Source organism: Salvelinus fontinalis, chromosome 38 (assembly GCF_029448725.1).
Source record: "Salvelinus fontinalis isolate EN_2023a chromosome 38, ASM2944872v1, whole genome shotgun sequence".
Lineage (NCBI taxonomy): Eukaryota > Metazoa > Chordata > Actinopteri > Salmoniformes > Salmonidae > Salvelinus > Salvelinus fontinalis.
Genome location: NC_074702.1, coordinates 17548035 through 17574657, shown reverse-complemented (window position 1 = coordinate 17574657; position 26623 = coordinate 17548035). Strand labels below are relative to the sequence as shown.

General features: G+C 44.6%; 1 protein-coding gene across 1 annotated transcript in view; it reads left to right on the top strand.

The window, feature by feature from the left end:
* The window catches only part of LOC129837593 (oxidation resistance protein 1-like), a 215484-nt gene continuing 188861 nt past the window's right edge, over positions 1-26623 (top strand). Inside the window, exon 1 of the mRNA XM_055903879.1 lies at positions 1-161. The gene's annotated coding sequence lies outside the window, so the exon portion shown is untranslated. The remainder of the gene's footprint in view (positions 162-26623) is intronic.

Genomic DNA, 26623 nt, shown 5'->3' with positions numbered 1-26623 from the left:
ATTATGAGAGGGTCAAATTACTCCGCATGTCTCAACTGTACCCACTTTCTGATATGATGCTGCACGCTTGCAGAATAATTAAGACCGAATTCTGTTTCACACCGACTGAGAATGTTTGTAAACAACTGAACCCGGGTCATTGCACGAGCTCCCTTCTGAAAGTAAGTAACGACGCGAGTTTGTTGTTTTATTGTGGGACTGACGCGTAGGCTATCGCGTATGATGTTTTTGAAACGATGCACGCACCGGCTTATATTTTGAAGTTACATTTTATACATGAAAATATATGTAGTCCCGCAAGTAATGTATATTCATGCATTGACATGTTGTTCACTAATAAACATGTTATATACAACCCCTCGCAAAGCTTTGAGAAAACAGCTGAAACGGTTCTTCAGCAGAACAGTGCACGCACGCACATACATGCATTACCAGTTAAAAGTCAGGTAACAGTCTTGACATTGAACCACCACATTTGGAACACTAAAAATATCTGTTCAATACGTGTATTCTTCAGAATGCCGCGCGCGGTATCAAATTCTTCGATGGGCGAGGCTGTCATTGTTTTTGAAGATATTATAGTTTAAGCTATAGCCTGTACAGTAGCCATACTAGTACTGCATATAATTGTCCAGCAGCCTCGAAGTAGGCTAGTTTTTGAAGTATAAGCTGTAAAAGGATGACACAGGAACAGGGACATAATAATAACATTATACATGTTACTACACACGTACATGTGACACGTGAACATGTGATTGTATTAAAATGGTAACATAATGTGAAATGATGCAAACCCTCTATTATTTTAATGTTAAGTTAATAGTTAATGGTGGGAGACTGTATAGAAAGTTATCTCTGGAATGCATTCGGTGGGGAATGGAATGAATGATGCCTGCCTGCATACACATTACTCATCACTGTCTGGCTGTCTGCCTGTCTGTCGGTCTGTCTGCCTTAAACACTAATTCGCCCTAACTATAGCCATCTGGCCTGCCACTCTTCATAGAGATAATATCCATCCACAGCAATCGGGCTGCATAATGCATCAAGGTAGCCAACAGCTGAACATGTGACATGCATGGAACTTTTACAGTATGTGTTTTTTGCAGTCATTGGTTATTTATTTTCTACATGCACCCCATACCATGGCATTGCCCCTGTTCCACTAAGGAACTCAAGACTCAAGGTCAAGACAAGCACCACAAGGGCAGACAGACCTTGGTCACAGTCACACTTCATTTGGATAGTCCCTATAGATCAAGGATGTCAAACTCATTCCACGGAGGGCCTAGTGTCTGCTGGTTTTAGTTTTTTCCTTTCAATTAAGACCTAGACAACCAGGTGAGGGGAGTTCCTTACTAATCAATGACCTAAATTCATCAATCAAGGACAAGGGTGGAGCGGAAACCCGCAGACACTCGGCCCTCAGTGGGATGAGTTTGACACGTGCTATAGATGGTCTTTAGTTGGGCTACTCAAACTGTCAACAAACTATTGCAACTCTTGATACACAACAATTTGCCACTGTAGAGTTACGGTTAGTGGATAGTTCAATTAGAGGTCTGTTAACATAAGTTAACATTACCAGCATCGTTACCATTCAAGTATAAGATACATTATGTAATCTTTACAATAAAAAAAATACATATTTTAGTCATTTAAATAACTCTCACTCAAACGTTATATCATCTCTCAGCTTAAAGCTGCAATATGTAACTTTTGGAAATGTGTGTTATCAATCGATCATTCTCAATGAAAGCAAGTCAATCAATCAATCACATTTTATTTATAAAGCCCTTTTTACATCAGCAGATGTCACAATGTGCTTATACAGAAACCCAGCCTAAAACTCCAAACAACAAGCAACGCAGATTGCACGTTGAAAAACAAATTGAAGCACGTTGGCTAGGAAAAACTCCCTAGAAAGGCAGAAACCTAGGAAGAAACCTAGAGGAACTAGGCTCTGAGGGGTTGTCTCTTCTGGCTGTGCCAGGTGGAGATTTTAAGAGTACATGGCCATTAAGGCCAGATCGTTCTTCAAGATGTTTAAATGTTCATAGATGACCAGCAGGGTCAAATAATAATCACAGTGGTTGTAGTGGGTGCAACAGGTCAGCACCTCAGGAGTAAATGTCAGTTGGCTTTTCATAGCCGAGCATTCAGAGGTTGAGACAGCAGATGCGGTAGAGAGAGAGATGGTGGGGGGGGGGGGGGTGGAAAACAGCAGGTACTGGACAAGGTAGCAAGTCCGGTGAACAGGTCAGGGTTCCATAGCCACAGGCAGAACAGTTGAAACGGGAGCAGCTGCACGACAAGGTGGACTGGGGACAGGGACAGCCAGGAGTCATCAGGCCAGGTAGTCCTGAGGCATGGTGCTAGGGCTCAGGTCCTGAGGGAGGGGGAGGGATAAAGTAGATCTATTCTATGTGCGTTATTTCTATGCTTCCTCTTCTTAACCTCTAACGAGCCTCTACCCCGGATCCGGGAGCACCCCCCCCCCCCCCCCCCCCCCCCCACACTGATTAGCATCGCTAGCATAGCGTCACAATTAAATAGTAGCATCTAAATATCATTAAATCACAAGTCCAAGACACCAGATGAAAGATACAGATCTTGTGAATAAAGCCACCATTTCAGATTTTTAAAATGTTTTACAGGGAAGACACAATATGTAAATCTATTAGCTAACCACGTTAGCAAAAGACACCATTTTTTTACTCCAACAGTTTTTTCCTGCGTCAGTAGCTATCACTAATTCGACTAAATAAAAATACATATAGCCACTAACCAAGAAACAACTTCATAAGATGACAGTCTGATAACATATTTATGGTATAGCATAGTGTTTTTTTGAAAAATGTGCATTTTTCAGGTATAAATCACAGTTCTATATTGCAGCTGCAATCTGAAATAGTGCCGACGCAGCCAGAACAATTACAGAGACCAACGTCATATAACTAATTACTCATCTTAAAACATTTCAGAAAAATACACAGCGTACAGATATTGAAAGCCCAACATCTGGTGAATCCAAACAATATTTCAGATTTATTAAATGTTTTATAGCGAAAACAAAATGTAGCGCTAAATTAGCATAGCTACACCAGGCAGAACCAGCTGGGCGCCCACGACCAGTTCACATGCACGACAGATATATGAAATAACATCGTAAATTGGGTCTTACTATTGCTGATCTTTCATCAGAATGTTGATCAAGGTGTCCTTTGTCCAGATGAGTCCTTGTTTCGATTCAGAATGGCAACTTTCCCACTTCATTTAGCATTGGTACTGGTCGAGTGGCACGGATCTCTCAAACGAAAATAAAATCAGAGAACGGAACACCGCAAAACTCCCGAAAAAATTCAAATAATCTGATTAAACTATATTGAAAAAACATACATTACGATGATATGGTCACATGTATCAAACAAAATTCGAGACGGAGAGCAAAACAGTAGACAATCGCACCTCCAAGTCGCGCGATTCAGAGAACCGGAAGTTGTCGGTCACGCCAAAGAAATAGGTCTTATTTCACGTCAGAACAAGATAAACTAAATATTTCTCCTCTGACGTCCTCTTGACACCCAGAGGAAGGCGAATGAAGTGTGTTTCGGGTCATAGGTGGCGTGACCATATATAGGCAGAGCGTTGAAGCGAGCATAGACATCTTGCATTCTACTTCTTGGTCAGGGAAAGTGCTGTCAAATGACTTGTGTTTCTCTCAGAGACAAAATTGAAACGGTTTTTGAAACTAGAGATTGTTTTCTATCCAATGGTATTAATTATATGCATATAGTAAGAGCAATAATTGAATAAGAGGCAGTTTAATCTGTAGAGCAAATTATGCTAATGCAAAAACAGCACCCCCTGTATTCTCAAGAAGTTAAGTTTTGTTTTTGCGTCTTTTACTTTCAGTTTTGTACACCAGCTGAAAATACAATGATTCTCTACACTATACTTACTTGTTTTGTCACATAAACTGAAATTAAGCAAACCATTAGAATTTTTGCAACCAGTAAATGGGGGAGCTATTTCTGCATAGTGCATCTTTAACTCTAAAACCAATTCCTCTTGACCTCAAATGGATAATTGACTTCAGCTCATGCAATTCCAATTGGAAGATGTTGAGATCTAATCATGTTTGAGTAAACAATACAACTCATTTCAGACATTGGTATAATGTACGAGTAAGTAATTGTATGGGGCTAACACACCTTCCATCCTGAGTCACGAGTCAATGTGCTGTGATTATGCATGCTCTTGCTAGACTTGATTAAAACACCTACTCTCAGTGATATGCATCCCAAATGGCATCATATTCCCTATGCATTGACTCCTTTTTACCCAAAAGTAGTGCACTGCAGAATATAAGGAATAGGGTGCCATTTGGAATGCAACCCACTGAACGCTGCCTGGTACAAAACTGGTTATTATTATCCGACTCCCTGTCTATGAAATTGGGAGCATTCTCATTTCTCAGAGCTGAAATGACAATAGTAGGCCTATATCATCACTAAAGGCACTATTGCCGTGACAACTACCTTGAGCAGTTGACAATTGAATCAGGAATGCATGTCAAAAAACAACTGAAAGCATAGGAGCTACAAAAACGTGACTTTATGCTCATAGGTAACCGCCACCTCAAACAGGCAGGGGCGGGTGGGCGTACAGTAGGATAGACTCTACCATGGGGGGGGGGGGGGGGAATTTTGCTACGGGGGCCTTGCAGAGGGGCACTTACACTGGTACAGTCCAATCAGTCTGAAGATCAGGGCCATTCATACTATACTGAATACCAGTGTGACTGTTAATATGCATATATTTAATTAAACTACCATGTTGTACTCTCTGCTACAATATGATTCATTTTCTACCCTGGTCATCAGAGATCATATAAAATCATTCAGATTGATTCACACTATGACAGATCATCAGCCTATTAACTTTATGAGCATGGATAGTCACTTCTCAGTATCGTATCTGTTGGTTTGTGGCCTCTCTCCCTTCCTCTCAGCCTGTCTGTCTGTTCATGGTTGTCACTGATAACACCAAACAAAGTCTTAACACATGGAACACACCTTCATGAACCAAAGTCTCTGTGATGAAATTAAAGACGTCTAAGCTGAAAGCACTCAAATTGGCCAGCTAGTTTGCCAGGAGTGGTGTGTGCTGTTGCCAAGAACCTTACTTACAGTCTTTTGCACATCTATCTTTTCTCTCTTCTTGACTGGTGGCATTGTGAACTTGATACCCTATGACGAAGACGAAGACTAAGACAGTGATTGTGCAAGTAATTCTGTAGCTAGCAAGTGTTCTAGGCTTTAAAACATTCACTGTTTTTTATTCCTGCTTCTAACACTGAAGGGGACATGTCCCCCCTGTCCTCCCCCCAGCTCCTACGCCCTTGCAGACAGGGATTTATGGACACACCACGTCAGGCAATACTATTCAATGATCATCAGCTACAGTTCCCACTCTTAGACAATGATTAAACATAGATGCATTAGGATTGTCCTGCTGGGTTTGATCCTCTGAGTATATGGCTGAGAACCACTGAACTGGAAAATCCTGTGGGCTATGCCATTTAATACATTTCAATCAATCCATCCGTCAATCAGTCAGTCAGTCAGTCAACCAATCAATCAATCAACTTTTTTTAGAAAGTTTTTTTTACCAATACACTTATGCTTGACCTAAAATGTTCTGCATTTAATAATTCCCTATGATGTTATTTGGTAAGACAACAACCCTGTGCCAATGTTGGTCACTGTCTGACTGCGCGATAGGATTTTGCTAACAGTGATAGTTCTAGATTAAAGGATTTACTTTCTAACAGCTTTTTCAGAGTGTTGAGTCATGATGCTTGTTGCTGTGTTTTATCCTAATGAAAAGAGCTGTTCAATTTTACAGAGAGTGATGGGGAGCGAGACATATTAAAACAGCAAGAAAAGCACTCAAATAATGACAAGGGAAGTGACTGCATAGTTGCTTTCTGTTCTAATTACAGGAAATGCACATTTCATTTATTCTCTGTGACAAGAACATTTCCAAGAAAGACATTCTCTCATTATTGCTTCATGAGCCTTCTGGCTTTAAACCCCCTAACAGACTTCTCAGTTTTTGAAAACCTTGGTGATAGAGAAGAAACCACATTTAAGGGAAAGGGGATACCTAGTCAGTTGTACAACTGAATGTATTCAACTGAAATGTGTCTTCTGCATTTAACCCAACCCCTCTGAATCAGAAAGGGCGGGGGGCTGCCTTAATCGACACCCACGTCTTCAGCGCCTGGGGAACAGTGGGTTAGCTGCCTTGCTCAGAAGCAGAACGACAGATTTTTACCTTGTCAGCTTCGGGGATTCGATCCAGCAATCTTTCGGTTACTGCCCAGTGCTCTAACGACTAGGCTTAAAAATAAAGGAGAGCCGCACACTCTAGGAGCTCAGATGCAAAAATATTTAATTTACCAACGTTTCGACAGGCAAGCTGTCTTCATCAGGGTACAATGACTAACAACTAGGCTACCTGCAACTCCGTTCACCAGTCAGGTTGACACAAATCTCAAAAAGGCATACAGTAGATGCCATCCACTGCGAACCAATTGCTCGACAAAAATAAGGATAGAAAGTTAATCCCTCAACTCATCTGAATCCCTCAACTCGATCCCTCAACTCATCTGACCCTCAACCCCTCAACTCATCTGAATCCCTCAACTCGATCCCTCAACTCATCTGACCCTCAACCCCTCAACTCATCTGAATCCCTCAACTCGATCCCTCAACTCATCTGACCCTCAACCCCTCAACTCATCTGAATCCCTCAACTCGATCCCTCAACTCATCTGACCCTCAACCCCTCAACTCATCTGAATCCCTCAACTCGATCCCTCAACTCATCTGACCCTCAAACCCTCAACTCATCTGAATCCCTCAACTCGATCCCTCAACTCATCTGACCCTCAACCCCTCAACTCATCGGAATCCCCCAACTCGATCCCTCAACTCATCTGACCCTCAACCCCTCAACTCATCGGAATCCCCCAACTCGATCCCTCAACTCATCTGACCCAAAACCCCTCAACTCATCTGAATCCCTCAACTCAATCCCTCAACTCATCTGACCCTCAACCCCTCAACTCATCTGAATCCCTCAACTCGATCCCTCAACTCATCTGACCCTCAACCCCTCAACTCATCTGAATCCCTCAACTCGATCCCTCAACTCATCTGACCCTCAACCCCTCAACTCATCTGACCCTTAACTCAATAGACCAGCTTTGTGTTACTTGCGTTGTGACAGACAGGCAGGGTTTATAACAGCTTTACATACATACTACGTACAGCCCACAGTAGACGGCATTTTATTTATTTATTTATTTTAATTTCACCTTTATTTAACAAGGTAGGCTAGTTGAGAACAAGTTCTCATTTGCAACTGCGACCTGGCCAAGATAAAGCATGGCAATTCTACACATACAACAACACAGAGTTGCACATGGAATAAACAAAACATACAGTCAATAATACAGTAGAAAAATAAGTCTATATACAATGTGAGCAAATGGGGTGAGATAAGGGAGGTAAAGGCAAAAAAAGGCCATGGTAGCGAGGTAAATACAATATAGCAAGTAAAACACTGGAATGGTAGATTTGCAGTGGAAGAATGTGCAAAGTAGAAATATAAATAATGGGGTGCAAAGGAGCAAAATAAATGAATACAGTAGGGGAAGAGGTAGTTGTTTGGGCTAAATTATAGATGGGCTATGTACAGGTGCAGTAATCTGTGAGCTGCTCTGACAGCTGGTGCTTAAAGCTAGTGAGGGAGATAAGTGTTTCCAGCTTCAGAGATTTTTGCAGTTCGTTCCAGTCATTGGCAGCAGAGAACTGGAAGGAAAGACGACCAAAGGAGGAATTGGCTTTGGGGGTGACCAGTGAGATATACCTGCTGGATCGCGTGCTACGAGTGGGTGCTGCTATGGTGACCAGTGAGCTGCGATAAGCAGGTGCTTTACCTAGCAGAGACTTGTAGATAACCTGTAGCCAGTGGGTTTGGCGACGAGTATGAAGCGAGGGCCAACCAACGAGAGCGTACAGGTCGCAATGGTGGGTAGTGTATGGGGCTTCGGTGACAAATTGGATGGCACTGTGATAGACCGCATCCAGTTTGTTGAGTAGAGTGTTGGAGGCTATTTTATAGATGACATCACCGAAGTCGAGGATCGGTAGGATGGTCAGTTTTACGAGGGTATGTTTGGCAGCATGAGTGAAGGATGCTGTGTTGCGATATAGGAAGCCGATTCTAGATTTAATTTTGGATTGGAGATGCTTAATGTGAGTCTGGAAGGAGAGTTTACAGTCTAACCAGACACCTAGGTGTTTGTAGTTGTCCACGTATTCTAAGTCAGAGCCGTCCAAAGTAGTGATGTTGGACGGGCGAGCAGGTGCGGGCAGTGATCGGTTGAATAGCATGCATTTAGTTTTATTTGAATTTAAGAGCAGTTGGAGGCCACGGAAGTATGGCATTGAAGCTGGTCTGGAGGTCAGTTAACACAGTGTCCAAAGAGGGGCCAGAAGTATACAGAATGATGTCGTCTGCGTAGAGGTGTTATCAGAAAATCACCAGCAGCAAGAGCAACATCATTGATGTATACAGAGAATAGAGTCAGCCCGAGGATTGAACCCTGTGGCACCCCCATAGAGACTGCCAGAGGTCCGGACAACAGGCCCTCCGATTTGACTCACTGAACTCTACCAGAGAAGTAGTTGGTAAACCAGGCTAGGCAATAATTTGAGAAACCAAGGTTGTCGAGTCTGCCAATAAGAATGTGGTGATTGACAGAGTCGAAAGCCTTGGCCAGGTCGATAAATACGGCTGCACAGTAATGTCTCTTATCGATGGCGGTTATGATGTCGTTTAGGACCTTGAGCGTGGCCAAGGTGCACCCATGACCAGCTCTGAAACCAGATTGCATAGCGGAGAAGGTACGGTGGGATTCGAAATGGTCTGAAATTTGTTTGTTAACTTGGCTTTCGAAGACTTTAGAAAGACAGGGTAGGATAGATATAGGTTTGTAGCAGTTTGGAAGAGGGGGATGACCGCGGCAGCTTTCCAATCTTTGGGAATCTCAGACGATACGAAAGAGAGGTTGAACAGGCTAGTAATAGGGGTTGCAACAATTTCGGCAGATCATTTTAGAAAGAGAGGGTCCAGATTGTCTAGCCCGGCTGATTTGTAAGGGTCCAGATTTTGCAGCTCTTTCAGAACATCAGCTATCTGGATTTGGGTGAGGGAGAAATGGTGGGGGCTTTGGCGGGTTGCTGTGGAGGGTGCCAGGCAGTTGACCGGGGTAGGGGTAGCCAGGTGGAAAGCATGGCCAGCCGTAGAGAAATGCTTATTGAAATTCTCAATTATAGTGGATTTATCGGTGGTGACAGTGTTTCCTAGCCTCAGAGCAGTGGGCTGCTGGGAGGAGGTGTTCTTATTTTCCATGGACTTTACAGTGTCCCAGAACTTTTTTGAGTTAGTACTACAGGATGCAAATTTCTGTTTGAAAAAGCTAGCCTTAGCTTTCCTGACTGCCTGTGTATATTTGTTCCTAACTTGTTTCTAACGCATCATGGGACTGGTTGTGGCTTACAGAGGATTAAGCACAGCTAAGCTTATGTAAACCCAGCCCATTGACCCCACAGCCACTCCGCCCCTCCCAGACCGGCCCGTACTGGCCACTCACCCTCTGTCCCTGCCAGGCCTCAGCCTATAGACCAACTATGTAGGATATAATGGCACCCTATGTGACCAAAACAGCAGGGAAGTTTAGCCTCGCACTTCCACGCTCTTAGTTGTTGCGGAAATTGGCCCACTGTGTCTTCACTTGGTGCATGCAAAGTCATCTAGCTGAGTCCACCTTTTAAGGGTGCATATAATTAACTCAAAATTGTGTAGACTCTTTGTGAACCTGATGATTAATATGACAGATAGCTGACATGATAAATCACAGGCTGGTGTTATGTACAGTACCATCATGGGTTAATGTTGTATTGCTGGCCGTCAACCGGGTTGTCATGAATCACACAGCACTTAACCAAAATGAACCGTCCTCAGAGCCTTCAGTTCTGCCTTCTATGGCTTCACCAACCAATTGAATCGTGCTTTTGGAACACATCAAACAATGAATGTTATGGAAGGAGGCCCCAAGAGCGTTTGTCCCTGTCAGTTTAATATCATTTTGTATAATGAGTCAGCCTGTGCTGAGTTGATGTCTCTAACTTACAATGACAGTGTCCTACCACCTTGCCAGGAGCTAATGCTGCTCTATGTCTACAGCTGAGGTTGTGTCCCTAGTTACAGATCTGAACTCCAATGATTGGCTGTGTCTAGAGATCTGAACTCCAATGATTGGCTTTGTCCCTCCCAGAGATCTGAACTCCAATGATTGGCTTTGTCCTTATCAGATATCTGAACTCTGAATCTACATACAGCACAGTAGAACGTTCCACATTATCAATAAACAATTAATAATTTGTATACATTTTTTAAAGAAGAAAACATATGTTGAACTGTGAACCTGTAGGGACTAGAGGTCGACCGATTAATCGGAATGGCCGATTAATTAGGGCCGATTTCAAGTTTTCATAACAATCGGAAATCAGTATTTTTGAACACCGATTTTTTTACACCTTTATTTAACTAGGCAAGTCAGTTAAGAACACATTCTTATTTTCAATGAGAACGGTGGGTTAACTGCCTTGTTCAGGAGCAGAACGACAGATTTTTACCTTGTCAGCTCGGGGATTCAATCTTGCAAGCTTACGGTTAACTAGTCCAACGCTCTAACCACCTGCCTTGCATTGCACTCCACGAGGAGCCTGCCTGTTACACGAATGCAGTAAGAAGCCAAGGTAAGTTGCTAGCTAGCATTAAACTTATGTTATAAAAAACAATCAATCAATCAATCATAATCACTAGTTAACTACACATGGTTGATGATATTACTAGTTTATCTAGCGTGTCCTGCGTTGCATATAATCGATGTGGTGCGCATTCGCGAAAAAGGACTGTCTTTGCTCCAACGTGTACCTAACCATAAACATCAATGCCTTTCTTAAAATCAATACACAAGTAATATTTTTAAACCTGCATATTTAGTTAATATTGCCTGCTAACATGAATTTCTTTTAACTAGGGAAATTGTGTCACTTCTCTTGCAACAGAGTCAGGGTATATGCAGCAGTTTGGGCCGCCTGGCTCGTTGCGAACTGTGTGAAGACTATTTCTTCCTAACAAAGACAGCCAACTTCGCCAAACGGGGGATGATTTAACAAAAGCGCATTTGCGGAAAAAAAGAACAATCGTTGCATGACTGCACCTAACCATAAACATCAATGCTTTTCTTAAAATCAATACACAGAAGTATATATTTTTAAACCTGCATATTTATTAACCAGGTGGAATTGTGTCACTTCTCTTGCGTTCATTGCACGCAGAGTCAGAGTATATGCAACAGTTTGGTCTGCCTGGCTCGTTGCGAACTAATTTGACAGAATTTTACCTAATTATGACATAACATTGAAGGTTGTGCAATGTAACAGGAATATTTAGACCTATGGATGCCCCCCGTTAGATAAAATACGGAACGGTTCCGTATTTCACTGAAAGAATAAACGTTTTGTTTTCAAAATATTTATGACCAAAGGCTCGTATTTCTGTGTGTTTATTATGTTATAATTAAGTCTATGATTTGATATTTGATAGAGCAGCCTGACTGAGCGATGGTAGGCAGCAGCAGGCTCGTAAGCGTTCATTCAAACAGCACTTTTGTGCGTTTTGCCAGCAGCTCTTCGCTGTGCTTCAAGCATTGAGCTGTTTATGACTTCAAGCCAATCAACACCCGAGATTAGGCTGGTGTAACCGATGTGAAATGGCTAGCTAGTTAGCGGGGTGCGCGCTAATAGCGTTTAAAACGTCACTCGCTCTGAGACTTGGAGTAGTTGTTCCCCTTGCTCTGCAAGGAGCGATGGTGGAGCGATGGGTTACGATGCTTCAAGGGTGGCTGTTATCGCTTTTGTGGAGCGATGGGTTACGATGCTTCGAGGGTGGCTGTTATTGATGTGTTCCTGGTTTGATCCCAGATAGGGGCGAGGAGAGGGACAGAAGCTATACTGTTTCACTGGCAATACTAAAGTGCCTATAAGAACATCCAATAGTCAAAGGTATATGAAATACAAATGGTATAGAGAGAAATAGTCCTATAATTCCTATAATAACTGCAACCTAAAACTTCTTACCTGGGAATATTAAAGACTCATGTTAAAAGGAACCACCAGCTTTCATATGTTCTGAGCAAGGAACTTAAACGTTAGCTTTTTTTACATGGCACATATTGCACTTTTACTTTCTTCTCCGACACTTTGTTTTTGCATTATTTAAACCAAATTGAACATGTTTCATTATTTATTTGAGGCTAAATAGATTTTATTGATGTATTATATTAAGTTAAAATAAGTGTTCATTCTGTCACGCCCTCTCTATTTTGGTTTGGCCAGGGTGTGATTAGGGTGGGTATTCTATGTGTTATATTTTTTTTTATTTTTTGGCCGGGTATGGTTCTCAATCAGGGACAGCTGTCTATCGTTGTCTCTGATTGGGAATCATACTTAGGTAGCCTTTTTTCCTTTTGGGATTGTGGGTAGTTGACTTTTGTTAGTGGCACTTAGCCCTCGTAAGCTTCACGGTCGTTTATTTTGTTTCTTGTTTTGTTGACGACATTCTATAATAAAAGGAAATGTATGCTCACGACGCTGCACTTTGGTCCACTTCTTTCGACACCCGTGACAACTACCCACCACAAACGGACCAAGCGGCGTGGCCGGGAGGAGCAGCGCTTTCTGGAGGAATGGACATGGGAGGAGATATTGGAAGGCAAGGGACCCTGGGCACAGGCTGGTGAATTTCACCGACCTAAGGAGGAGCTAGAAGCAGCAAAGGCGGAACGGCGACAGTACGAGGAGTTGGCACAGCGGAGCAAGCACGAGAGGCAGCCCCACCAAAATTTGGGTGGGGGGGGGGGGCACACGGGGAGAGTGGCACACGGGGAGAATGGCAGAGTCAGGTTGAAGACCTGAGCTAACTCCTCGTGCTTACCGTGGGGAGAGTGTGACTAGTCAGGCCACATGTTATGCGGCTCTGCGCAGTGTGTCTCCAGTGCGCACTCATAGCCCGGTGCGCTATATCCCAGCTCCCCGCATCGGCCGGGCTAGAATGGGCATCCAGCCAGGACGGATGGTGCCGGCTCAGCGCATCTGGCCTCCAGTGCGTCTCTTCAGTCCAGGATATCCTGCGCCGGCTCTGCGCACTGTGTCTCCGGTGCATGTCCACAGTCCAGTACGTCCTGTGCCAGCATCCCACAGTTGCCGGGCTAGGGTGAGCATCCAGCCAGGACGGGTTGTGCCAGCTCTGCTCTCCAGACCTCCAGTGCATCTCCACGGTCCTGTGATGATCCATGGCACGAAGCCTCCAGTGATGATCCATGGCACGAAGCCTCCAGTGATGAACCATGGCACGAAGCCTCCAGTGATGATCCATGGCACGAAGCCTCCAGTGATGATCCATGGCAGGGAGCCTCCAGCGACGGCCTCCAGTCCAGAGCCCCCAACGACGGCCCCCAGTCCGGAGCCTCCAGCGACTGTCACTAGTCCGGAGCCTCCAGCGACGGCCTCCAGTCCGGAGCCTCCAACGACGGTCCCCAGTCCGAAGCCTCCAGTGACGGTCTCCAGTCCTGAGCCTTCAGCGACGGTCTCCAGTCCGGAGCCTTCAGCGACGGTCTCCAGTCCGGAGCCTCCAGCAATGAGGGTCTCCAGTCCGGAGCCTCCAGCAATGAGGGCCTCCAGTCCGGAGCCTGCAACGAGGGTCTCCAGTCCGGAGCCTGCAACGAGGGTCTCCAGGCCGGAGCCTGCAATGAGGGTCCCCAGTCCGGAGACTCCAGCGACGGTCTCCAGTCCAGAGCCTCCAGCAACGAGGGTGTCCAGTCCGGAGCCTCCAGCAATGAGGGTCTCCAGTCCGGAGCCTGCAACAAGGGTCTCCAGTCCGGAGCCTGCAACGAGGGTCCCCAGTCCGGGGCCTGCGGCGATGGTCCCCAGTCCGAGGCCTGCGGCGAGGGTCCCCAGTCCGGGGCCTGCAATGAGGGTCTCCAGTCCGGGGCCTGCAACAAGGGTTCCCAGTCCGGGGCCTGCGGCGAAGGTCCCCAGTCCGAGGCCTGCAGCGAGGGTCCCCAGTCCGGGGCCTGCGACGAGTCCGGGGCCTGCAGCGAGGGTCCCTGCACCAGAAGCGCCACCAAAGTGGGGGGAGCCAGAGGTGGAGCAGGGTCTACGTCCCGCACCGGAGCCGCCGCCGTGACCCTCCCCTTTACAGTCAGGTTTTGCAGCCGGAATCCGCACCTTTGGGGGGTGTACTGTCACGCCCCCAAAAATCTTATTATGAACACAGAACAAAATAACAAAACACGAACAAACAACCGAAACAGTTATAGAATGCCCACCCCAACTCACGCCCTGACCAACTAAAATAAAGACAAAAAATAGGAACTAAGGTCAGAACGTGACTGTTGGAGGACGTCCTCTGGAAGTTGTCATAATTACTGTGTAAGTCTATGGAAGGGGTTGAGAACCATGAGCCTCCTAAGTTTTGTATTGAAGTCAATGTACCCGGAGGAGGACGGAAGCTAGCTGTCCTCCGGCTACACCATGGCACTACCCTCAGAGTGCTGTTGCGGCTACTGTGGACCTTCATTGCAAAACAGTGTGTTTTAATCAATTATTTGGTGGCGTGAATATATTTACTAATTTATTTTCTAAAAATGACAACTTTTTAAATGTTTTACCCTTTTTAGTTTGATGAAATTCACTGAGGAGGATGGTCCTCTCCTTCCTCCTCTGAGGAGCCTCCACTGGTGTCCACATGTGAAAACGGCATATTTCTATGTTTTGTAGTAATAAATATGAAGTAAAAATGTTCTACCTGATGACATAAAACATAAAAATAAACTGTGATTTTTAAACCTTATGAGATTCATGGTGACGCGGGGAGCAAGGAAATAGCTTCCCTACGGCTAGAATCTTGTTGCAAGTTTTGAAAATCACAATTTCAAAATAAAAAAATCCTACTCGATGATGTCTTAGGGAAGGATATTTTAAGACTTTTCTTCTTATCTTTTCAACCACAGATCGTAGAAACACGCCATTTTCACATAATATTATGTAGACTGGTACGGCTAGGAGATGATGAGTATCAGGTTGAAAAGTGGTGGAATTTCCCTTTAATAGGTGAATACATGATCATTTGTTGTGTGTTTTGTACAGCTGTTGTTAATGGCACAGTTATGTGTCGCAGCTTTTCTTCTAAACCTAAAGTAGCCTTGATAACATAGGCCTACTGCGTCCCACAATAGTTTTTCATAACTCCGTAGGCTCTGTCATTGACGCTGCTGTTATGTCTCCTTCAGAATTGGACCCATCAACCATTCTCAAGGACGTTGCTTTGGTCTGAATATAACACTCCCAGGGATAACATGAATTAACTTAGCACCAATAAAACAACACTGTGTGCTCGTAGAGGATGAATAATAGAGAATGCTGTTTTTGAATGGCCTATCAACCTTGTAGAATTCAAAGATGCATCATTCTGCTTTCTAGCACAGTATGCTTTCACTGTGTGACCCCAATGAGGATTTTGTCATCGCTTTGCCACCATTTGGTTCTCCTAAAAACACGTCAGGTTTATTCAAATACAGTTTCATGTGTCTACATTATTAAATAATTTGCCTCTATAGTTTGATGTTTTGAAAGATCATGTTATATTGCTGTTGCTTTTGAGTCTAGCTAAATGTCCACATAAGTCCACTTTTGGCAGACATATTCATATTGCTATTAAACTCCTGTATTATGATCCAGATTAGCAGAGCTGTTATGTAAATGCTCACAATGTGTCTTTACAGGTTCACAATTCAGTTCATCATTATTGGATTGCGTTCAAATAGTAGTTTATAACCTATTAAATGTCTCAAGCATGTAGCTTTATACAGTATGTGTTTAATTTGAAGGGGTAATTCAAATAACATTTATGACCTCACATATTCTTCAACCTTATTATAGTGACTTGGCAATACACATTCATAGGAAGTAGGCCTCCCGAGTGGAGCAGTGGTCTCAAGCAGTGCTAGCTGTGCCACTAGAGATTCTGGTTTGAGTCCAGGCTCTGTCACAGCCGGCCGCGACCGGGAGACCCATGGGGCGGGGCACAATTGGCCCGGTGTCGTCCGGGTTAGGGGAGGGTTTGGCCCGGCAGGGATGTTCATGTCCCATCGTGCTCTGGCAACCCCTGTGGCGGGCCGGGCGCAATGCACGCTGACACGGTCTCCAGGTGTACAGTGTTTCCTCTGACACATTGATGCTTCTGGGTTAAGTGGGCATTGTGTCAAGAAGCAGTATGGCTTGGTTGGGTCGTGTTTCGGATGAATCATGGCTCTCGACCTTCATCTCTCCCGAGTCCGTATGGGAGTTGTAGTGATGAGACAAGACTGTAACTACCAATTGGATACCACGAAATTGGGGGGGGGGGACTGTCATAGGTTTTGGCACCATATTCCCTATATAGGGCTCTGGTCCAAAGTAGTGCACCATGTAGGGAATAGGGTGCCATTTAGGAGAAAGGCATAGTGGCTGGCTGTAACACACCCTTGTAGAAAAGGCGTGGATTAAGCCTTGCGCTCCTATTCATTTGTATTTATTTGTCTTACGCGGTTGTCGGAAGTGTACTTGATTCAGAAGCCCTGCGCATGCTGGGTAGGCAAAGTGTTCCCATTTTGAACCATTTCATTTGTCTGAAGGGACAAACTCCACCTACCCGGCAGACCAGGAGAGCTGTGGCTACATCAAGAGAGCCTACTGTGCCAATCGTCAACTTTTGAAACCATGACCAGAGAGAGACGGTCAAAGAATACATCAGAGAGTTTCTGTTTTTATGAGTGAGTTTATGTTTTTATGTCAACACTGTTTTATTCAACACTTTCAAAAACATAAAACGCTCTTCTCCCTACTTCCACTCTCACTGCAGCTGGAATGAATGAGTAGCCAAGTGTATCGATAGCCCTGCGTTTTTATTATTAGCAGCTCATCATATATATTTTAATATCGAGGAATATTTCACTTTTTCTGGTCATAGGAACAAAATACATTTGTGCTTAAGGCAGAAATGATGCAGTGCGACTCAAGTTTAGCCATCAGGTGGAGGACGGTGTCCCCTCTCTCTGGAGAGTCTCACCGGAGGAAAGGAGAGAGCAGGGACTGTGAGAGGTGGACCTTCTGCTGCCAGAGAGGAAGAGGCGAAGTGAGGGGTTTCACTCTCGCCAAAATCTGTCCAAAATAAGCCCAATGCGTTTCTATGGGCTTATTTTGGACCTAAACTTGTCCCCTGCCTTCCCACCTTTGGGACAACAACTCCCATTGTTAGGGCGGAGACTTGAGCACCTCATCATTATATACAGATCTTTACTGCTGCTCTCTCTCTCCCTCCGCTGAGACTTACTATCAGATGCTGGTACCATCAGTCCAGTAAAATAAAAAAGCTAATTATTTCAATTTATGCTCAGCTGTGCCTCACAAGTGATACAGCAACTGATTTATTTTGTTATCAAATCTCAAGTTTTTTAAATAATATGGTCTGAAAATAACAATATTGGCAGTCCAAACATAGCCAATGTGCTGTGATAATGTGTAAGGCTGCACAAACGTCATTCCTGCAGAAGTGTTTTTATTAGGTTAAAGGTAGACTCTTACGAGTGTTGAAGCATGAGGCGCAACTTCTCCACTGTCTTGGACCCCTGGCTACCACACTGTAATAGCGTGAAGCGAACCCGTGCCAGGGTTGCCATGTCTGCGGTTTTCCCGTCAAATTGGGCTACTTTGAAAACAATGTCGTTGGTGAAAATGTATTGGTTGCGGGTTGTGGGATTTTGGGCTACTTCTAAATTGCACTGCGGACGCCATGGCATTTCGCTTTAAAAATATATAAATGAATTTCACTGTGACCTGCTGCTGCTGACTATTAGGCAGTGAGGCAGGCTGTTGCTGAGTGAGTGAGTCAGTGAGTGGAGGGAGGGGGATGGCCGAAGGGGTGTGTGTTGAGCACAGTCATTGGGTTTTGAGAGAGTGCTGCACATGCAAGTGGTTTCATATGACATAGATGAAAATATCTGTTAGAAATGTAGTAAGAAGGGAGATCTAAAGATGCAACAACTAGCATGGGTTGCTATATGACTAGGGTTGTGCTATATGACTAGGAAAGTTGATTTGAAAACCAATAGAACAATAGAAAATGCTGGTTTCAATGACACAATGAAGTGTTAATAAAATAATTCCCTCAACATATGGTCTGATTTTGGCAAGACATGCTTCCTAAAATGAAATAAAACCTCCAGGTTTTAAACAGTTAAGTTTATGGTTAAATAATTTTAAAATGCTGACTGCCTTGCAAGGTGGATGATGTGTGCAGTGCGCTACAGTCACTGGCCTTTCTCTCTGCTCTTGTGACCATTTGATCTGAACAAACTATGCCTCGAATATGTCAAGAGAATCAAGCCTTTAGAAGTTCATGTTAATTATCCTACATTATAATTGTCAAAATGACTGGCTTATCTAGGCCTGTGGAGGCTGCTGAGGGGAGAACGGCTATAATTTTCATATGTTTGATACCATTCCATTCACTCCATTCTACGCCATTCCAGCCATTATTATGAGCCATCCTACCCTCAACAGCCTCCACTGATCTAGGCCAAATTAAAAGTCTCATTAAAGCTTGGCTACAATTTCTGATTCCTAAATCATGTCAGTCAGCATTGGCATGGACATGAGAGTCTGTAGCCAATATGCATATAACCCAGGCTACACTTTTACATGTAGGCTAATTATTTATTCACATTTAGCTTATGCAAAATATATATATTTATGGCTCAGTTGACAGCCCCATTTATCAATTTCAGTATTAGGCTAGTCTTATTAGCCTTTTAGATCACCTATGAGTAGACCCATGTTGGCATCTTCCCCCCCAAAATTGTAAATACATATTTTAATTTGGGACAGTTGATCTTCAGTGTGAGATGGTTTAAATTGGACTTCAGGATGATTCTGGGACGGTGATGAAAAAAGTCTCCAGCCCTGTATCTAGCAAGCTTGCTAGCTAACATTGGCCAGAAAGTTGAAGTCAGAGGTGAGGACAGAGAGGAACCGATTAACTCCATTACTGTCTATCAAATTGATTGATTGATTGATTAATAGTAGAATAATACTCTCTTGATGTACTGGACTCATGATGGAGCTCCTCACTCTCTTTCTTTTCCATCTTCTTCCAGAAGGATGGATGACCGGGAGCTGCAGCCACACACGAATTTACATTTTTTATGACATAAAAGAAGCCAAAAAGCAAACTGGGGCTTTTCAATTGTTACGATTATTTTAGAGCAATGTGACTTGCATTAACACTATTTCACAATTTTTAACATTGTGTTAATGCCATTTCACAGTAATGTTTTATGAAAATACATACTCAGCTTGCTTTTTGATTGCGAAAGTGATCTTGACTCAGAAAAGGTTGGTGACCACTGCCCTAGACTGATTATTAAATGAGGTGTCATACATATACAGAGTGTATTATATTACTAGTATTATGGTGTATTATGTGAAGTAGATTATTGTGCTGTACAATGGTTTTATGTCAGTACAGCTATTTATCAGGCACATATGGAAATATGCTTCAAATAGTAGGTGGAACATCAATTTGCTAATGGTTAAACCAGTATGAACAACATACTATACAGAACAAAACAACTTTCTTTTACTTTAAAATCTGTCATTCTGTTACCAAACTGCATCTCCGCTGTTCTTCAAGTATTTTTTTATTTTTATGTTCAGTGGAAATTGTTCAATGTAGTCCTTGTGCATAGAGTTGTATGGTTTGTTTAACTTTGTAATCATTGGTTTTGGTTTGACATACATTTGAAAGTGAGAAATCGTAGTCTCAGTGTTACTCTGTTACTGTGGAATTGCCCTTATTTTAGATTATTGGAGTAATAGAACAGATACATTGATAAACTCTAAGGCCACTACAATTGATGTATTGGTCTGCTTCTCTCTCTAGTGTGATACATATATGATTTCATGTTATATAATATATTGAATTATGTAAATGTTTCATATCACATTGCCTGTATAAACAGTTGTTGGTTGGTTGGCTCCAGTCTGAGGTGTTTTTGCCGACCCTGAGTTATTCTGACATCCAGTTGTTGATACACACACACACACACACACACACACACACACACACACACACACACACACACACACACACACACACACACACACACACACACACACACACACACACACACGAGGGAAACAAGATGCCCTGGGAAAATAACGGCCTTCATACATCTACAGTACAACTATTAAGAAAACATAAATATAGGAGTCAAAAATGATGGAAAGGCTGTTTACTCTGTCTGCAGTAAATGACAGAATTTCCATAATCACCTTGTGTTTCCTGCCAAGCTAATGTGACCTCTATTAGTGTGTGAGTGCGTGCCCACTTGTGTGTTGCTAGAGCCTGGGTCTTTCTGTCCCCAACCAAGGAGGGCCAACAGAAGCACCTAGATCTTCTGCACAGATTCTGTCAGACCTGGGCCCTGACAGTAAATCTCAGTAAGACAAAAATAATGGTGTTCCAAAAAAGGTCCAGTTGCCAGGACCACAAATACAAATTCCATCCATCTTGCCCTAGAGCATACAAAAAACTATGCATACCTCGGCCTAAACATCAGCGCCAGAGGTAACTTCCACAAAGCTGTGAATGATCTGAGAGACAAGGCAAGAAGGGCCTTTTATGCCTTCAAAAGGAACAAAAAATTTGACATACCAATTAGGATCTGGCTAAAAATATTTTAATCAGTTATAGAACCCATTGCCCTTTATGGTTGTGAGATCTGGGGTCCGCTCACCAACCAAGAATTACAAATTGAGACTCTGCATGCAGAATTCTGCAAAAATAACCTCCGTGTACACCAAATAATGCATGCATAGCAGAATTAGGCCGATACCTGCTAATGATCAAAATCCAGAAAAGAGCTGTTAAATTCTACAACCACCTGAAATTAAGCGATTCCCAAACCTTCCATAACAAAGCCATCACCTACAGAGAGATGAACCTGGAGAAGAAGCAAGCTCGTCCCAAATCATGAGAAACAAAAAGATAATTACTTGACACATTGGAAATAATGAACAAAAAAACAGAGCAAACTAGAATGCTATTTGGCACTGAACAGAGAGTGCACAGTGGCAGAATACCTGACCACTGTGACTGACCCAAAATTAAGGAAATCTTTGACTAAGTACAGACGCAGTGAGCATAGCCTTGCTATTGAGAAAGGTTGCCGTAGGCAGACCTAGCTGTCAAGAGAAGACAGGCTATGTGCACACTGCCCACAAAATGAGGTGGAAACTGAGCTGTACCTCCTAATCTACTGCCAAATGTAATACCATATTAGAGACACATATTTCCCTCAGATTACACAGACCAACAAAGAATTCGAAAACAATTTTTGATAAACTCTCATATCTGTTGGGTGAAATACGACAGTGTGCAACCACAGCACCAAGATGTGTGACCTGTTGCCAGAAGAAAAGGGCAAGCAGTGAAGAACAAACACCATTTGAAATACAACTCGTATTTATTTATTTTCCCTTTTGTACTTTAACTATTTGCACATCATTACAACACTGTATATTGGCATAATGACATTTGAAATGTCTTTATTCTTTTGGAACTTGTGTAAGTGTAGTATTTACTGTCCACTTTTTATTGTTTATTTCACTTTTGTTTATTAATTTCAGGCTATGTAAACAGTTTTTTAAGTGGATTAATTCATCCTGAACCTTTCAGTTTGAATCTAAGGTATTGGGATAGCAATGAAACTAGATAGCAATGCACGTACAGCACTGTGTGGGTGACAAATATTTACATGGTTTTGTCCCCTTCGTTGCTACTGTATTCCTGTGAGTTTGTAGCTTGCAGTTGTGACAATGCTTATGGTTGGTCTATCTGTATCCAAGCCTTTGTCATTACAGTATCAGCCAGTGTGTTGACTGCTCTGTGAGGCTTTAGTATAACAGACCCTATAACCGGCTCATAATAACCACTGGGCTGTTGGGTGTCCTCCCCCAGTCTACCAGGCAGCTTTCAACAGAAGTGCTGACCAGCAGTATTATCGACCAGCAGTAATACCTGCTGTCCTGTCTGTCTACTTGCTTGCAGTTTACCCACACTGCTAAGCATACCTGGGTTCAAATAGTATTTGAAATAGAGTATTTGCTTTAGCCTGCCTAGAGTGTCAGGTGGTTGGGGTTTGCACTTATTTTGGTTCCATTGCAACAGGCAAGATCAATCGAGCACAGGTGAAGTATTTGAAATTATTTCAAATAGTATTAGCAGGTCTTGCTGCTAAGGGATTCTCTTCAACACATTTTCTGGCTGTCTGCTATTTGTGTTTGTCAGGTCACTCGGTCCGCTCTGAGATAGTTACACTAAAACACAAGGCTGGCTTAATGAATGAATATGGGAAAGAAAACCCTTTAACTCAGACAAGGTCCCTAGTTACTGTACCTCCTACCACTCTGTTTCTCTGGTTTAAGTCCCAGCCGTTCACCTTCTATTACAACAGGAAAAAGGTGTAAACTGCTGTGAAACTTATCAACAAATGTGTTTTTATGCGTATCTGCCTGTCTGCCTTTGTACGTGCGTGCGTGTGTGTGTTCAATCACAAATAGTATTAAAACCCTTTTTTAAGTTTGTTGGAGGATTTTGTTTCCCCTGGCCCTTCAGAAAGATAGTCTGGAGTGTTGTTTACATTTTTCAGAGATATGGCTCCGGTTCATCAGTAAAGCATTTTCTGGGTAATCATTTTAAAGCCCTACAACACTTATCAATGGAGGATGAGTCAAAGTAAATTGTGCAACTCTTTGAAATTGCCCCACTTTTCTCTTTGTGTACCGTTGTACTGTATTCTCTCACAGATTACAGCACGGTGCTGAATGTGAGATGTACCGTTGTACTGTATTCTCTCACAGATTACAGCACGGTGCTGAATGTGAGATGTACCGTTGTACTGTATTCTCTCACAGATTACAACACGGTGCTGAATGTGAGATGTACCGTTGTACTGTATTCTCTCACAGATTACAGCACGGTGCTGAATGTGAGATGTACCGTTGTACTGTATTCTCTCACAGATTACAGCACTGTGCTGAATGTGAGATGTACCGTTGTACTGTATTCTCTCACAGATTACAGCACGGTGCTGAATGTGAGATGTACCGTTGTACTGTATTCTCTCACAGATTACAGCATGGTGCTGAAGTTGAGATGTACCGTTGTATAATAACAACATATATCTTCTTATTATGCAGGGCCTTCAGAAAGTATACATACCCCTTGACTTATTCCACATTTTGCTGTGTTACAGCCTCAATTCAAAATGGATTAAATCGACTTTTTCCCAATCTACATACAATACCTCATAATGACAAGGTGAAGACATTTATTAAAATGAAATACAGAAATATCTTATTTACATAGGTATTCACACCCCCGAGTCAATACTTTTTAGGAGCACCTTTGGCGGCAATTACAGCTGCGAGTCTTTCCGGGTATCTCTAAGAGCTTTGCACACTTGGATTGTACAATATTTGCCCATTTTTCTTTAAAAAATTATTCAAGCTCTGTCAAGTTGATTGTTGATCAGTGCTAGACAGCCATTTCAAGTCTTGATTACTACCTGTAACGATTGTCGTCGGGAGAAGGAGAGGAGGACCAAAGTGCAGCGTGGTACGTGTTCATCATGTTTATTCGAAACTGAACACTAATATGCAAAAACAACAAAGAGACAACCCAAAACAGCTCCATCAGGTGCAACACACACTAAACAGAAATGAATCACCCACAAACACAAGTGGGAAAACAGGCTACCTAAGTATGGCTCTCAATCAGAGACAACGATAGACAGCTGCCTCTGATTGAGAACCATACCAGGCCAAACACATAGAAATAGAAAACCTAGACCTACAACATAGAATACCCACCCACATCACACCCTGACCAAACTAAAAATAGAAACATACAAAGCAATCTACAGTCAGGGCGTGACATTATCATAGATTACCTTAAGTCAAAACTGTAACTAGAACACTCAGGAACATTCAATGTTGTTTTGGTAAGCAAATCCAGTGTATTTCACCTTGTGTTTTAGGTTATTGTCCTGCTGAAAGATGAATTTGTCTCCCAGTGACTGTTAGGAAGCAGACTGAACCAGGTTTTCCTCTAGGATTTTGCCTGTGTAACGGTCCTGACCTGTTTTATGTTGTTTTTGTATGTGTTTTTGGTCAGGGCGTGTGTTTTGGGTGGGCAGTCTATGTTTTGTATTTCTAGGTTGGGTTTTGTGTTCGGCCTGGTATGATTCTCAATTAGAGACAGGTGTGTATCGTTTGTCTCTAATTGAGAGTCATACTAAGGCAGCCAGGGTTTCACTGGGGTTTTGTGGGTGTTTGTTCCTGTGTCCTCACAGGACGGTTGAAGGTTAGTCACATTTGTTGTTTTGTAGTTTTGTAGTGTCTTGTTTGCTGTTGTCATTAAACGATGGCTTATTTCCCTCAATCCGCATCTTGGTCCTATCCATGCTCCTCCTCGTCTAAGGGGGAGAACAACAATGACTGCCTTTACAGAAACACCCACCACAACAGGACCAAGCGGATTGAGGAGAGAGAAAAGGAACTAAGGCACTGGACACAGGAGGAATGGTCTTGGGAGATCATGGACGGAAAGGGACCCTGGGGAAGGGTTGGAGAGAATCGCCGCTCTCGGGAGGAGAGGAAGGCAGCCACAGCCCAGGAGCGCTGGTATGAGGAGGCAGCACATAGGAGAGGCCGGAAGCCCGAGAGGCTCACCCAAAAATTTCTTGGGGGGGGGGGCTAAAGGGGAGTGTGGCGAAGCCGGGTTGGATACCTGAGCCAACTCCCCGGGCTTGCCGTGGAGTAAGAGGGCGTCGTACTGGTCAGACACCGTGTTATGCGGTAAAGCGCACGGTGTCCCCAGTACGCGTGCTTAGCCCAGTGCGGGCTATTCCACCTTGCCGCACTGGGAGGGCTAGGTTGGGCATCGAGCCGAGTGCCATGAAGCCGGCCCAACGTATCTGGTCTCCAGTACGTCTCCTCGGGCCGGCGTACATGGCACCAGCCTTACAGGTGGTGTCCCCGGTTCGCCTGCATAGCCCAGTGCGGGCTATTCCACCTCGCCGCACTGGCAGGGCTACGGGGACCATTCAACCTGGTAAGGTTGGGGAGGCTCGGTGCTCAAGAGCACGTGTCCTCCTTCACGGTCCGGTATATCCGGCGCCACCTTCCCACCCCAGCTCAGTACCACCAGTGCCTACACCACGCACCAGGCTTCCAGTGCATCTCCAGAGCCCTGTTCCTCTTCCACGCACTCTCGCTATGGTGCGTGTCTCCAGCCCGGTACCTCCAGTTCCGGTACCACGCACCAGGCCTAGAGTGCGCCACGAGAGTCCAGTGTGCCCAGTTCCTGTTCCCCGCACTCGCCCTGAGGTGCGTGCCCTCAGCCCGGTACCTCCAGTTCCGGTACCACGCACCAGGCCTATAGTGCGTCTCAGCCGGCCAGAGTCTGCCGTCTGCCTAGCGCCAGAGCCGTCCTGCCATGACCAGCCAGAGCCGTCCTGCCATGACCAGCCAGAGCCGTCCTGCCATGACCAGCCAGAGCCGTCCTGCCATGACCAGCCAGAGCCGTCCTGCCATGACCAGCCAGAGCCGTCCTGCCATGACCAGCCAGAGCCGTCCTGCCATGACCAGCCAGAGCCGTCCTGCCATGACCAGCCAGAGCCGTCCTGCCATGACCTGCCAGAGCCGTCCTGCCATGACCTGCCAGAGCCGTCCTGCCATGACCTGCCAGAGCCGTCCTGCCATGACCTGCCAGAGCCGTCCTGCCATGACCTGCCAGAGCCGTGCAGCCAGGACCTGCCGGAGTCCCTACGCCCGGACCGGCCGGAGTCCCTACGCCCGGACCTGCCGGAGTCCCTCAGCCCGGACCTGCCGGAGTCCCTCAGCCCGGACCTGCCGGAGTCCCTCAGCCCGGACCTGCCGGAGTCCCTCAGCCCGGACCTGCCGGAGTCCCTCAGCCCGGACCTGCCGGAGTCCCTCAGCCCGGACCTGCCGGAGTCCCTACGCCCGGACCTGCCGGAGTCCCTACGCCCGGACCTGCCGGAGTCCCTACGCCCGGACCTGCCGGAGTCCCTCAGCCAGGACCTGCCGGAGTCCCTCAGCCAGGACCTGCCGGAGTCCCTCAGCCAGGACCTGCCGGAGTCCCTCAGCCAGGACCTGCCGGAGTCCCTCAGCCAGGACCTGCCGGAGTCCCTCAGCCAGGACCTGCCGGAGTCCCTCAGCCAGGACCTGCCGCCCCTTATCCCGGTGCTGCCCCTTATCCCGGTGCTGCCCCTTATCCCGGTGCTGCCCTTCATTTA